Source organism: Schistocerca serialis, chromosome 7 (assembly GCF_023864345.2).
Source record: "Schistocerca serialis cubense isolate TAMUIC-IGC-003099 chromosome 7, iqSchSeri2.2, whole genome shotgun sequence".
Taxonomy (NCBI): domain Eukaryota; kingdom Metazoa; phylum Arthropoda; class Insecta; order Orthoptera; family Acrididae; genus Schistocerca; species Schistocerca serialis.
In genome coordinates, this window is record NC_064644.1 from 271,724,569 (window position 1) to 271,736,969 (window position 12,401).

Sequence of the window (12,401 nt, forward strand, 5' to 3'; positions counted from 1 at the left end):
TGTTGGACTTCGACTGGCATCAATGTCGAGCCCTATTCTGTTTAAAGTTTACACAGCAAACATGGGAAACAGGCTGCCAAAGGCTTTTCAAGTAGTACAATATTCTGATGATATATGGAGCTATAGTTCTGAAACCAGCCTTGAAGAAACGAGTAGAGTAAAGGGCACAGCAAAATTCTAATTAGAAACCTGGTTGGCATCAAAGGACTTGTAGCTCTCAACCATTAAGACAACTGTGGTTAAGTTTGGTGGGTGAATGATTCCTCAGGGACTCACAAACATAATATTAAATAACCAATTCTTCCAAGTGAAGAGTCAAACAAAATTCCTAGGAATTATAACAGATTTGCACATATCATGGATAGGGCATACTGCATGCCTCACAAAGAAGATTTAGCCTTGTCTCAATGTGATGCACTGAATTACAAGAGTATGGTGGAGATCAGATTGCAATATTCTACTATTAACATACAGAGATTGTAACGTTCCCTGGCAGCACACACACTATTAATAAAATGAAATGACACACAGAATTGCAGAACTCAAGCGTGCACATTTGCAAATGTTTAACAACAAGTGTGGCACGCCTGTTAGGAACGTGTACAGTAATGGGAACACTACATACAGTTCATACCAACAAAAAAGCAATTCATATGTACTGTAATTGTTTAACAAAAAATATTATTTAATTTTGTATAAAGGACGTTGGTTATTATTGTAATATTTTCTGTAATAATATTCTTGATGTATTTACGATTGTAATATTTCTATACTCATAATGTAATTACGAAATATGTTAATATCTGCGATGAAAAAAATGTAAAATATAGCCACAGAGGAAAGTAATGTTGTAAGATTACAAAGAGACATTCATAATCAGCAATAATATAAATAGCAATACACAATGTGCATTCTTTGTCATCTCCCTCGAGAGCTGAGAGAGAGAGGAACCTGTGACGTAGCATTATATGAATGAGTAGACTTCTTTTGTCTGTATCTATCATTAGCCACCATTAGAGGAGCAATTATAAAGGTGTGTAATTTTAATTATTGTTATGGTCTAAATATATTATAATTTATCAAAATTGTGTATTACTAATGTAAATTAGCTTTCCCATGTCATCTATAATATTTCTTTAAAGAATTTTCAGCACTTTTAGCGAATATCGTTGGTGTTGCTGGGCTGTGCCACGACCGAACGATTTGCAGCGGCGGCACATTTAAAAAATTGTTCCGCTATAAAATTAACCAAACCCGTAAATCGGGAGCAGGTAAAATTAGCAGTGAATTACGAAATATTTTTCTTTTACAGCGATCCTGAGGCTGACTGAATTCATTACCGGTTTTACATTTGTGCATTCATAGGCGGATAATTAACGATGAAGTTGTTAATCTGTTGGTTCTTTCAATTTCTAAAGCAAAAAACTTAAACGTATAGTGAAGTGTGTTTTGTCAATGATAATTAAACGTTCAGAACGGCTTGGCAATATTTAACCATTTTATGCTAACAGAGACAGTCTTGTGTTCCATAGCTAACGCCAGGAAAGAATTCAGTAAATATTTTAAAAAACCATTGCATTTAGAAAATGTGTGCCAAGGCCGAAATACGTAAAAAAATTAATTTAAATAATTTTCAAAGTCATAAATGTTATTAATCAGTTAGTTTGAATTTATCAGCAGGAGAGCGTTGCTAAGGTTCACGTAATTTTAAATGTGCTTAATTCTGTCTAAATGAATTTTTATTACCACACGTAAATAAGGGGTTCTACAACAAAGTTCGTACTGAAAGAGTAAATAACAAAAATATTTAAAGCCATTTCTTCCCCATTTTCATCAATTCATTTTTTACATAATAAATATTTTTTTCTTTTTCTCATTAAAAGACCTAATAATATCTAAAGCATGTTGTTCTATAGAGGCAACAGAAAATCGGTGTAGAAGCTAGAAAAACTTCAGTTTTTCAGCTTCAGATATTAATATACAGAGATCTAATAAGCTCTAAAATCGACTATGAAAGTATGTTGTTCTTAGAGGCAACAGAAAGTCGATCCAGAAACTATAAGAACTACAGTTTAGCTGCTTCAGGACTTGCCTACGAGTTACGTGGTCCACTCCAACCACTGCAATGTTGGAGGAAGCCACAGAAAGGCCCAGCGAGTTATAATGGAAATTAGTGATGGAGATCTTCATCTTAAAAAGACTTTTTACAATTGATCGCCCACTGATACAGAAACTCGACAGGCTATATTAAGAAGCTACGAATAGACAGAGAATAAACATTGCCCGAGCGGTTCTAGGTGCTCCAGTCTGGAACCGCGCGACCGCTACGGTCGCAGGTTCGAATCCTGCCTCAGGCATGGATGTGTGTGGTGTCCTTAGGTTAGTTAGGTTTGAGTAGTTCTAAGTTGTAGGGGACTGATGATCTCAGCTGTTATGTCCCATAGTGCTCAGAGCCATGTGAACCATTTTTTTGAAGATAATGCTCTGTGTTTCGGGGAATCAGAAGGGTGTCATCTATTATGAGCAGCTTAAGCCTGATGAAACCGTTAACACTGATCGCTACCAAGAACGAATGATCAATTTCAATCAGCCATTGGGTGAAAAACGGCCGGAATATGGAATAAGGCAACACAAAGTGGTATTGCACCATGATAATGCTCCATCACAAGCAAAAAAATGGGTCAGGGAAACAATCGAGGAGTTCCGTTAGGGAATACTATGGATGCGGCTTATTCTGCAGACTTGGCTCCGCCCGATTATCATCTATTTGCGTCACTGGGACAAGTTCTCGCTGAACAAGGCTTCAATTTGCGTGAAAATGTACTAAAATGGCTTGCTGACTGGTTCGCTTCAAAAGAAGAACTCTTTATTTTGGCGTGGCATTCATAGCCTGCTGGAGAGATGGGAGAAATGTATAACTAGCAATGGAGATTATTTTGAATAAAATATTGTTTATCAGTTTCAAACAAAAGACCTATAATTACAGCAACCAAATTCCGGTTTCAAACTTCTACACCAGGTATGTCCATGCCTTCACCCCTTCTTCCCCACCAGGGTCGAACCCAATTTCTACTCCTGGCTGATCACTGTTGTGGCAAGTACTGCGTAGATAACTGCTTCTTCCATGTCCAAAGTGATGTGAAACGTACATTTACTCATTTGATTGTACCAGCATGACATAAAACGAACCCTTTAGTCCATAATTCCTTACAATCATAAAGTCATTTCATTCTAACTGCACAAGATAACAATAACTACTTAATAAATTCGATCCTAGGCCTCTCAGAAGTTTCAGTATGAGTAAATAGCAGCTTTATAAAAATATCGACTTCCACACTCACCAAAGGAATAGATACCCTTGGTTCGCTGGTGTAGAGTTACACGTGAAGTGAGTCGTATGACAGGGTTATGGACCGAATGAATAAAACAGACATGTATTTTGTTCTCGAAATTTCGGAGAATATTCTCAGATTCGCATGACTGAAGCGAATCGGTGATTATACTTCACCTGGGAGTGTTTTCAGCTTGCGTAAAAGAATGTGGGAAGTTGATCAATGCAAAGAACATTCTGTGAATAAAAATAGAGCATTTTCTCACAAGAGGGAATAATTCTCCGCATTTTTTGAAATGAGCTCTGTAGCATATTTCGAGCTGAGTAACTTCTGCTTTACCGACAATTTTTAGTAAAAGTAGCAGAATTAGCGTTGCTAGGAAGGTAGCCCGAGAAATACTGGGGAGAGAGAGACTCGAAGTTTACATAGATTTAACAATAGAAACATTATTTGGCTGCCGAACTTCCTTCCCAAAAAACATGAAATAAGAGGAGGGGTGGCGACCTTTCGAACGAACCTAAACCAAAAACATTTTTGTGCTGTTTAGTAGACCCAGGTTTTCAGATTGGTGTAGGAGAAGACTTAGGTATAGGTGCAGGTGGATAGAAAACAACTTCGTCACTGACATTTTCAGATGTTCATCCTCATGTTTGCTTACACCAGACAACTTATGTTTGTTATGCAGCGAATAAGAAAGCAGATCAGAATGATTAATAACTGGTTTATTACAAATGTAGAAATCTGTTTCTTGTAACGAAACCGCTTGGGCGACTGCTTAACACTAGGATGCCCAGCCTTTCCCAGCCCTCTCTAACCCCCAGGGGAGTCATTTTGACACCTACTTTACAGGGTGTTTCAAAATGAACATACTGGTTTTAAGGCGTTGTAGCATTTATTACGTTCAACTTAGATTGTAAAGAATATACCAAATGAAAGAGCAACTCAAACAGTTTTGTTTGTATACCTATGCGCAATGGGAAGAGTATGGAATGACAAAGAGTGACTGCAAAACGTGTTGAACGAGTGCGAGTCTTTCACGCTTAGCCGCAAGAAATACCCCTGCGGTAAGTTTATGGGCCTTTCTCTTATGGTGAATCAACTGTAACTGATGTTTCTTATCTTGATATGCCACAACTATAGCCTGTGCCTCAATAGCAAGAAGCTGAACTAGACATCTTTATTTGGGAGCAGAATGATTCACTGCCTCACTGGCATATCTCAATAAGTGACTGGTTAAACGACGTTGTATGCCACCAGTGGATTGTGCACAAGGGTCCAGTTGACACAGCATTTTATGCATGACCGCCACATTCACACACGATCTGATGCAATCATGTGTATGTGCCTCAGATACCAGCCAATCTATCTGACTTTAGAGACAGTGTTATTGCAACAGTTACTCCTGACACATTGATCAAGGTTCCAGAACAACTCCCCTATTGATTCAATGTGTGATCAGTGTTCACACTGAATAATTGTAAGAAAAACTGTTAGTGTTTTTCTTTCATTTGGTGTATTATTTATAATTGTAAGGTGAATGTCTTTCAAAACTTTAAAATCCGTATATTCATTTTGAAACACCCTGTATATCTGTAACACTTTGAATTGTTATACCAAAATTGCAAGCAATTATTATATTTCCTTTCTTACATGATTTATATTTCATTTAAGATACTGTATTGTGAATAAAATGTAACAGAACCCAAACAACTTCAGCTGTTAAAAAAATTTCTGAAACCCATAAAAACCAGACAAAAGTAAGCAAGTGAGGGGGTTAATGTAGTTATAAATGCATAGGAAAATTGAATTATTCGTGGTTAGAGCAATTTTATCTAGTTTATACTTCCACATAAATGACAAATTTCTACAGTTTTCTTTTTCCATTTTCCACAAATCATTTTCATACAAACTGTGCACTTGTAAATAACGTTGTTACACTTGCAGAATTTAAGAACTGACATTTACAATTTTCTTGGCTATTTCATCTTCATTTTCATTTACATTCTTTTCATAATCAAAGCACTATGAAATGAGCTACTCTCCACATACTCAGACAGTAGTTTCTCTGCAAGTTACTGAATGCAATGTTTTCTTTTGATATCCTTCCTAGAAAGAGCCCTGAATATTAAGTAAGCATTTATTCGTGCTAGGTTAAGAATATTGTAGAAGGAGTGTACTGCCCTCTTCCTGAGAAGGCCTTGACTGAGTACTGCCTGACCATTTTGTCTACTATGTCCATCCCAGATTTTGTATTGTTGCAATAATTTAGTGTTTTGTGGATTTTTTCTCGTTTGTATTTACATAACACTAGGCTGAAGGGAATTTATCATGACAATTTTTTTTACTTTATTTACTCGATAGCCCAACAAAAAGTATGTAAGGGAAAGAAAGATTGCTACACACAATTTATGATGACACAGCGAGTTGCGGACAGGCACAACGAAAAGACACTTAGACATTATCTTTCAGCCAAAATCTTCATCAGAAAAGGAAACACACACACGTTCTTTCATATAAGCACACATAACCGCCATCTCTTGTAACTGTCACATAGAACAGAAGCAGCAATATGGACAGGACAGGGAAGGTGAAGGGATAGCAGGGTATTGATGGGGCGAGAGAAGAGTCCCATGTTAAGAGAACGGGACTTATCCTCCATTTCAGGGCATGATGATAGGTAATCAAAGCCCTGAAAAAGAATATGGTTCAGTTGTTCTAGTCCAAGGTGGTATAGGTTGCCGAACGGGGTACTCTTTTTTAGTTGGTTCTTTGGGTTGGTGTGAAGCGCTGGTGAAATCCTCAGTATATTCTGAAAGGGAGTTCTTGACTCTGCAGCTATGCTGTCCCGAGGTGGCCTGGCTGTATGTGACGGATTTTTTGGTTTGAAAGGGACTACAGCTGTCGAAATGCAAGTAATGTTGGTAGTTGGTGGATTTAATGTGGACAAAGGTGTGGATGGAGCCATCAGAGAGAAGGAGGTCAATGTCCAAGAAGGTGACTGGGTTGAGGGGGAACAGCTGAAGCAGTTGGGAGAGTAAGCATTGTAGTTGTGAAGGAATGAGGAGGGTGTATTACCCCAGAGTCCAGATCTTGAAGGCATCATCAACGAACCTGAACCAGACTAGGGGTTGACGTTTTAGGAGGCAAGGAAGGTCTCATCTTGATGGCTCATAAACAGACTGGCATAGGGGGGTGCCCATGTCTGTGTTGCAGATTTGTTTGTACATCTTCATGTCAAAGGAGAAATAGTTGTGAATTAGTATAAAGTTCATGAGATGTATGAGAAATGAGGTAATGGGTATGGAGTCTGAAGGATGTTGGGGAAGGTAGTGTTCAGTTGCAGTAAAACTATGAGCATGAGGGATGTTGGTGTATAGTGAAGTGACTTCAACAGTGACAAGTATGTATCCACAAGGTAAAAGGATGGGGACAATGAAGAGTTTGTGAAGAAGGTTGTTGATATCTTTGATGTGGGAGGTTAAATTATGGGTAATTGATTGGAGGTGTTGGTCAATGACGGCCAAAATTTTTTCGGTGAGGCCACAATAACCAACCATATTGGGGTGTCCAGCTTTGTTGAGTTTGTGTATTTTGGAGAGCATGTAGAAGGTGGGCATCTGGCGTATAATAGGGGTAAGAAGGGAAATGGTTTCAGGAGAGGTTCTGGGGAGGGCCTTAGGCTTTAAACATTGATTGGAGGTTATGTTGGACTTCTGGGATGGGACCACTGTGGTTGAGTTTATAGGTGGAGGAGTCAGAAAATTGGCAGAGGCCTTCTGCCAAGTAGTCGCTATGATTCACAACAACAGCGGTGGAACCTTGGTCTGCAGGTAGAATGATTAGGACAGGATTTGTTTTGACATTATGTAGGGTTGTCCTTTCTTCTGCTGAAAGATTGGTGTTCTAGGGTAGGAACCTAGGGAAGGATGGTGAGGACAAGTTGGTGGAAATGAATCCCTGGAAGGGGAGGGGGGATCATGGTGGGGTGTTGGTATGAACTGGGAGAGGCAGGGTTCAAAATTGGGAGTAGGTTGGCTTTGTTTGAAGGTCTTGGTTTCAAAGAAGTGTTTCCATTGCAGGGATCAGAAGAAGGGGATTAGGTCTTTGTCAAACCCAGTGTGATTTAATTTGGATGTAGGTCTAAAGGTGAGGCCTTTGGATAGGACCGAAACTTCTATGGGGCAGAGGATTTTGGTGCAAAACTTAACAACAGTGCTATGGGATTGTTTTAGCTCTGGATTTGGTGGAGTGTTGGTAGGAAGTTCTGGGGGATGTGGCCAGCTAGGCAAGGTCTAGGTGCTATGGGGGAGTGACAAGGAGTAACACTACACACAGGATACAGGTTGGATAGTGGTGCCCTGAGGCGGCAGTATGATCTCAGCAGGTTGGATAACTTATGGGAGTGATGTCTGGAAAGTTCCTGCAGGTGCTGAAGAGCAAGGGCTTCAATTGCAGAGATATGATGTATGTAGCAGGGATGGCACATTAGCAGTATCTTGTGGAAGAGTGGAGGTGCTTCTGGGAGACCTGTGCTGTGGAAATGTGTTTTTGCAGTACCATGTTCCTGAGGACCAGGTCTGATGGAATCTGAAAAGGTGACGGTCACTGTGAAAGAAGGAATGGGATCCAGGGAAAGGAATTTTTATGATTAGACCATTGGGTGAGATTGTATGGATTATGCAGCATTTTAGAAACAAGTTGTGGGACTGGGTTTTAACCAGCGACAGGAATACTTTTCTGTTCTGGTGCAGAAAGAAGGAGCAGGGATACACTGTGGCAGGGATGGCGTAGGTACAACGGGAAAGGCCCGGAAATGGACAAAGGAGGGTGTTAGGTGGTTTGAAGGGAGATGAATAACAGAAAAGATGCGTAAAATGTACGTAAAGACATGCAACAACACTCACATATACTCAAAAATACGTACAAATACGTCAAAAACGCACAAACACCTGAAAATACGCAAAAATGGGTGAAACTGCGTAAAAATGCGCACAAATATATTAAAAAAGTACAGAAACGTGAGAGAGAAGAAATGGATGAAATGTGGGATTATGCATGTATTGGAATAATGGAAGAGAGGGGGAATGGGGATCGGTTAGTTCAAGGATCACAAGTTCGTGTGCCATGGGTAGGTGTGGAAAATAAAATGCTATAATACATGAGGATGAGGGAGGAAGTGGGATTAATAGAAATAAATAAAATTGTCGGTGGGAAGAAGTTGGGGCGTCAGGTGCTGCATCAACAATCTGTGCAGTTACACAGCTGTTTTTTGTGTGTGGAGAATTTCTTGACACGGTCGACGCAGAAGTGTGTGTGGTGTGGAAGGCAGTGAAAAACACAGAAGAGGAGGAAGAATGGAAACGGAAAAGTGTAATGCTATAGCAGATATTAACAAAGGAAAATGTCATGGGGTTGTGGGGTTGTCACTGAAAGAATTTCGGCCGTTGTTGACAAATACCTCCAATGAACTGCCCATAATTTAGCCCCCCCCCCCTGTCAAAGACAGCTACCACTTCCTTCACCAATGCTCCACCATCCCTCTCCCATCACCTCCTGGATCACTATGCATCACTGTTGATACCACTTTCCGATACACCAACGTCACTTATGACCGTGTCTTTACCGCTATTGAACACTACCTTCCCCAGTGTCCCTCAGACTCCAAATCCACTACCTCGTTCCTCATACACTTTACTAACTTTATCCCAACTCACAACTATTTCTCCTTTACATACAAACAAATCCACAGCACAGCCATTGGTACAAGCAGGGCACCCTTCTATGCCGACTTGTGTATGGGTCATCTAGAGACCTTTCCTAGCTTCCCAAAACGCGAAATCTCTAGTCTGGATCCTTCACAACCTTAATCCCTCCTCTCCTATCCGCATCAGAGTGTCATCCTCAATCCAGAATGCCACCTTCCCGGACGTTGATGTCCTCCTCTCTGCAGACTTCATCCACACCCCTGTCCACATTAAACCCAACAAACACCAACAGTACCTACATTTCGACAGCTGTCATCCCTTTCACACCAAAAAGTCTCTCCCATACAGCCTGGACACCTGGGGACAGCATATCTGCAGCGTCCAGTCTGCAAACAGATCTTCCGTGCCCTTTCCCCTCGCAACCCCAACCAATCCTGTCACCACTCCCAAGAGCTAGTCACTCAGTATCCAGTATCACCCCAGACTGGAACAATTGAACTACATCCTTCGTCAGGGTTTTGATTACCTATCATCAGTGGGACATCCTATCCAGGAACGTTCCCACTCCTCCTAAATTGATCTATCATCCACTGAATGTCCACAACATCCTAGTCCATCCATCCCTATACCAATTCTAATCCCAGCCCCTTGTCTCTGTGGATGACCCAGGACTAATACCTGCCCATTCCCCCTACCTAGCACTTACTACTCCAGTCCTGTAACAGGCTTATCCTATCCCATCAGAAGCCAGACCACCTGTGAAAACAGCTACAGCGTAGAGCAGGTCTGGTGCAGTCACTTCTCAGCTTTTTATATTGGCATGATTGCTAACCAGCTGTCCACCAGAATGAATGGCCACTGTCCAACTGTAGCCATGAGCAAACTAGACCACCTTGTGACACAACATGCAGCTGAACATAACATGCTTGATTTCAATGGGTGCTTCACTTCCTTAGTCATCTGAATCCTCTCCTCCACCATTAAATTTTCTGAACTGTCCAGATGGGAGTTATCCCTGCTACACCTTCTCCATTCACGAAATTACCCTTCCCTCAACCTTTGGTAACCTACTGTCCCCATACCCTCCACCAAACAGCTTCCATCCTCTCTGTCCTTTCACCTTCACCCTATTGTCGTCTCCCACCCTCTTTATGCGCCGCCCTCTGTCAATACAGCAGCCCTTCTTTCCCCTTCCCGACTTCGTTTTCGCTCCACGTTTCCTTCCCCCACCTTACACTCTTCCCCCCCAGCTACCTAATGCTGCACCCGTTGGCAGTCTAGTCCCTGCATCCTCTGCCATGCAGTGCTCTGCTCTCCCTCCCACCTGTATCCTGTTATCCCTTCTCCTTCCCCACTCCATCCAGATTGCTGCTTCCATTCTACATGACAGCTGCATTCTGGTTCGAACTGGCGGTGGTGGCAGTCATGTGTGCAAGAAGTGTGCTTGCTTGTGTGAATAAATGTGTGTGTGTTTCCTTTTCTGACAAGCCTTTGGGCGAAAGCTAATGTGTAAGTCTGTTTTCGTTGTGCCTGTCTGCAATTCAGTGTGTCGTTTTTACTATGAGTAGCAATCAATCTCTTTTTTATATTGTGGCTGGAGTTCTTCCATCGACGCAGACATGTACGAGAACCAGCACGCTGACGCACCAGATGCAGTACATACGGTGATATCGCAAACTGCTTCGGCTTATTAGGGCTATAGAAGATAACAGCCGTGATCACGTTAGTGTATTTCCACTGAGGTTCCACACCACCGTAGATCATCTTTGAAAGTAGTGTCTTCAAGTGTTTGGTACGTAGATGATGTCAGTCATTTCGCATTATTGATATTAGACCGCACAGTCATAATAAGGGGCAGAGTTGGGCAATTGATTAGTAATTTTACTTAGGAAATGTAAACTTTGTAATACAAAGGGATTTTTTAATCTACAATAAATATACACTACTGGCCATTAAAATTGCTACACCAAGAAGAAAGGCAAATGATAAACGGGTATTCATTGGACAAATATATTATACAAGAACTGACATGTGATTACATTTTCACGCAGTTTAGGTGCATAGATCCTGAGAAATCAGTACCCAGAACAACAACCTCTAGCCGTAATAACGGCTTTGATACGCATGGGCATTGAGTCAAACAGAGCTTGGACGGCGTGTACAGGTACAGCTGCCCATGCAGCTTCAACACGATACCACAGTTCATCAAGAGTAGTGACTGGCATATTGTGACGAGCCAGTTGCTCGGCCACCATTGATCAGAGGTTTTCAGTTGGGGAGAGATCTGGAGAATGTGCTGGCCAGGGCAGCAGTCGAACATTTTCTGTATCCAGAAAGGCCCGTATAGGACCTGCAACATGCGGTCGTGCATTATCCTGCTGAAATGTAGGGTTTCGCAGTGATCGAATGAAGGGTAGAGCCACGGGTCGTAACACATCTGAAATGTAACGTCCACTGTTCGAAGTGCCGTCAGTGCGAACAAGAGGTGACCGAGACGTGTAACCGATGGCACCCCATACCATCACGTCGGGCGATACGCCAGTATGGCGATGACGAATACACGCTTCCAATGTACGTCCACCGCGATGTCGCCAAACACGGATGCGACCATCATGATGCTGTAAACAGAACCTGGATTCATCCGAAAAAATGACGTTTTGCCATTAGTGCACCCAGGTTCGTCGTTGAGTACACCATCGCAGGCGCTCCTGTGATGCAGCGTCAAGGGTAACTGCAGCCATGGTCTCCGAGCTGATAGTCCATGCTGCTGCAAACGTCGTCGAACTGTTCGTGCAGATGGTTGTTGTCTTGCAAACGTCCCCATCTGTTGACTCAGGGATCGAGACGTGGCTGCACGATCCGTTACAGCCATACAGATAAGATGCCCGTCATCTCGACTGCTAGTGATACGACGCCGTTGGGATCCAGCACGGCGTTCCTGGACCCACCGATTCCATATTCTGCTAACAGTCATTGAATCTCGACCAACGCGAGCAGCAATGTCGCGATACGATAAACCGCAATCGCGACAGGCTACAATCCGACCTGTATCAAAGTCGGAAACGTGATGGTACGCATTTCTCCTCCTTACACGAGGCATCAGAACAACGTTTCGCCAGGCAACACCGGTCAACTGCTGTTTACATATGAGAAATCGGTTGGAAACTTTCCTCATGTCAGTACCTTCTAGGAGTCGCCACCGGCACCAACCTTGTGTGAGAGCTAATCATTTGCGTATCACAGCATCTTCTTCCTGTCGGTTAAATTTCCGTCTGTAGCACGTCATCTGCGTGGTGTAGTAATTTTAATGGCCAGTAGTGTATAAGCAGGAACAACGTTTATCATTTAGTAGGATTAGTTGCCT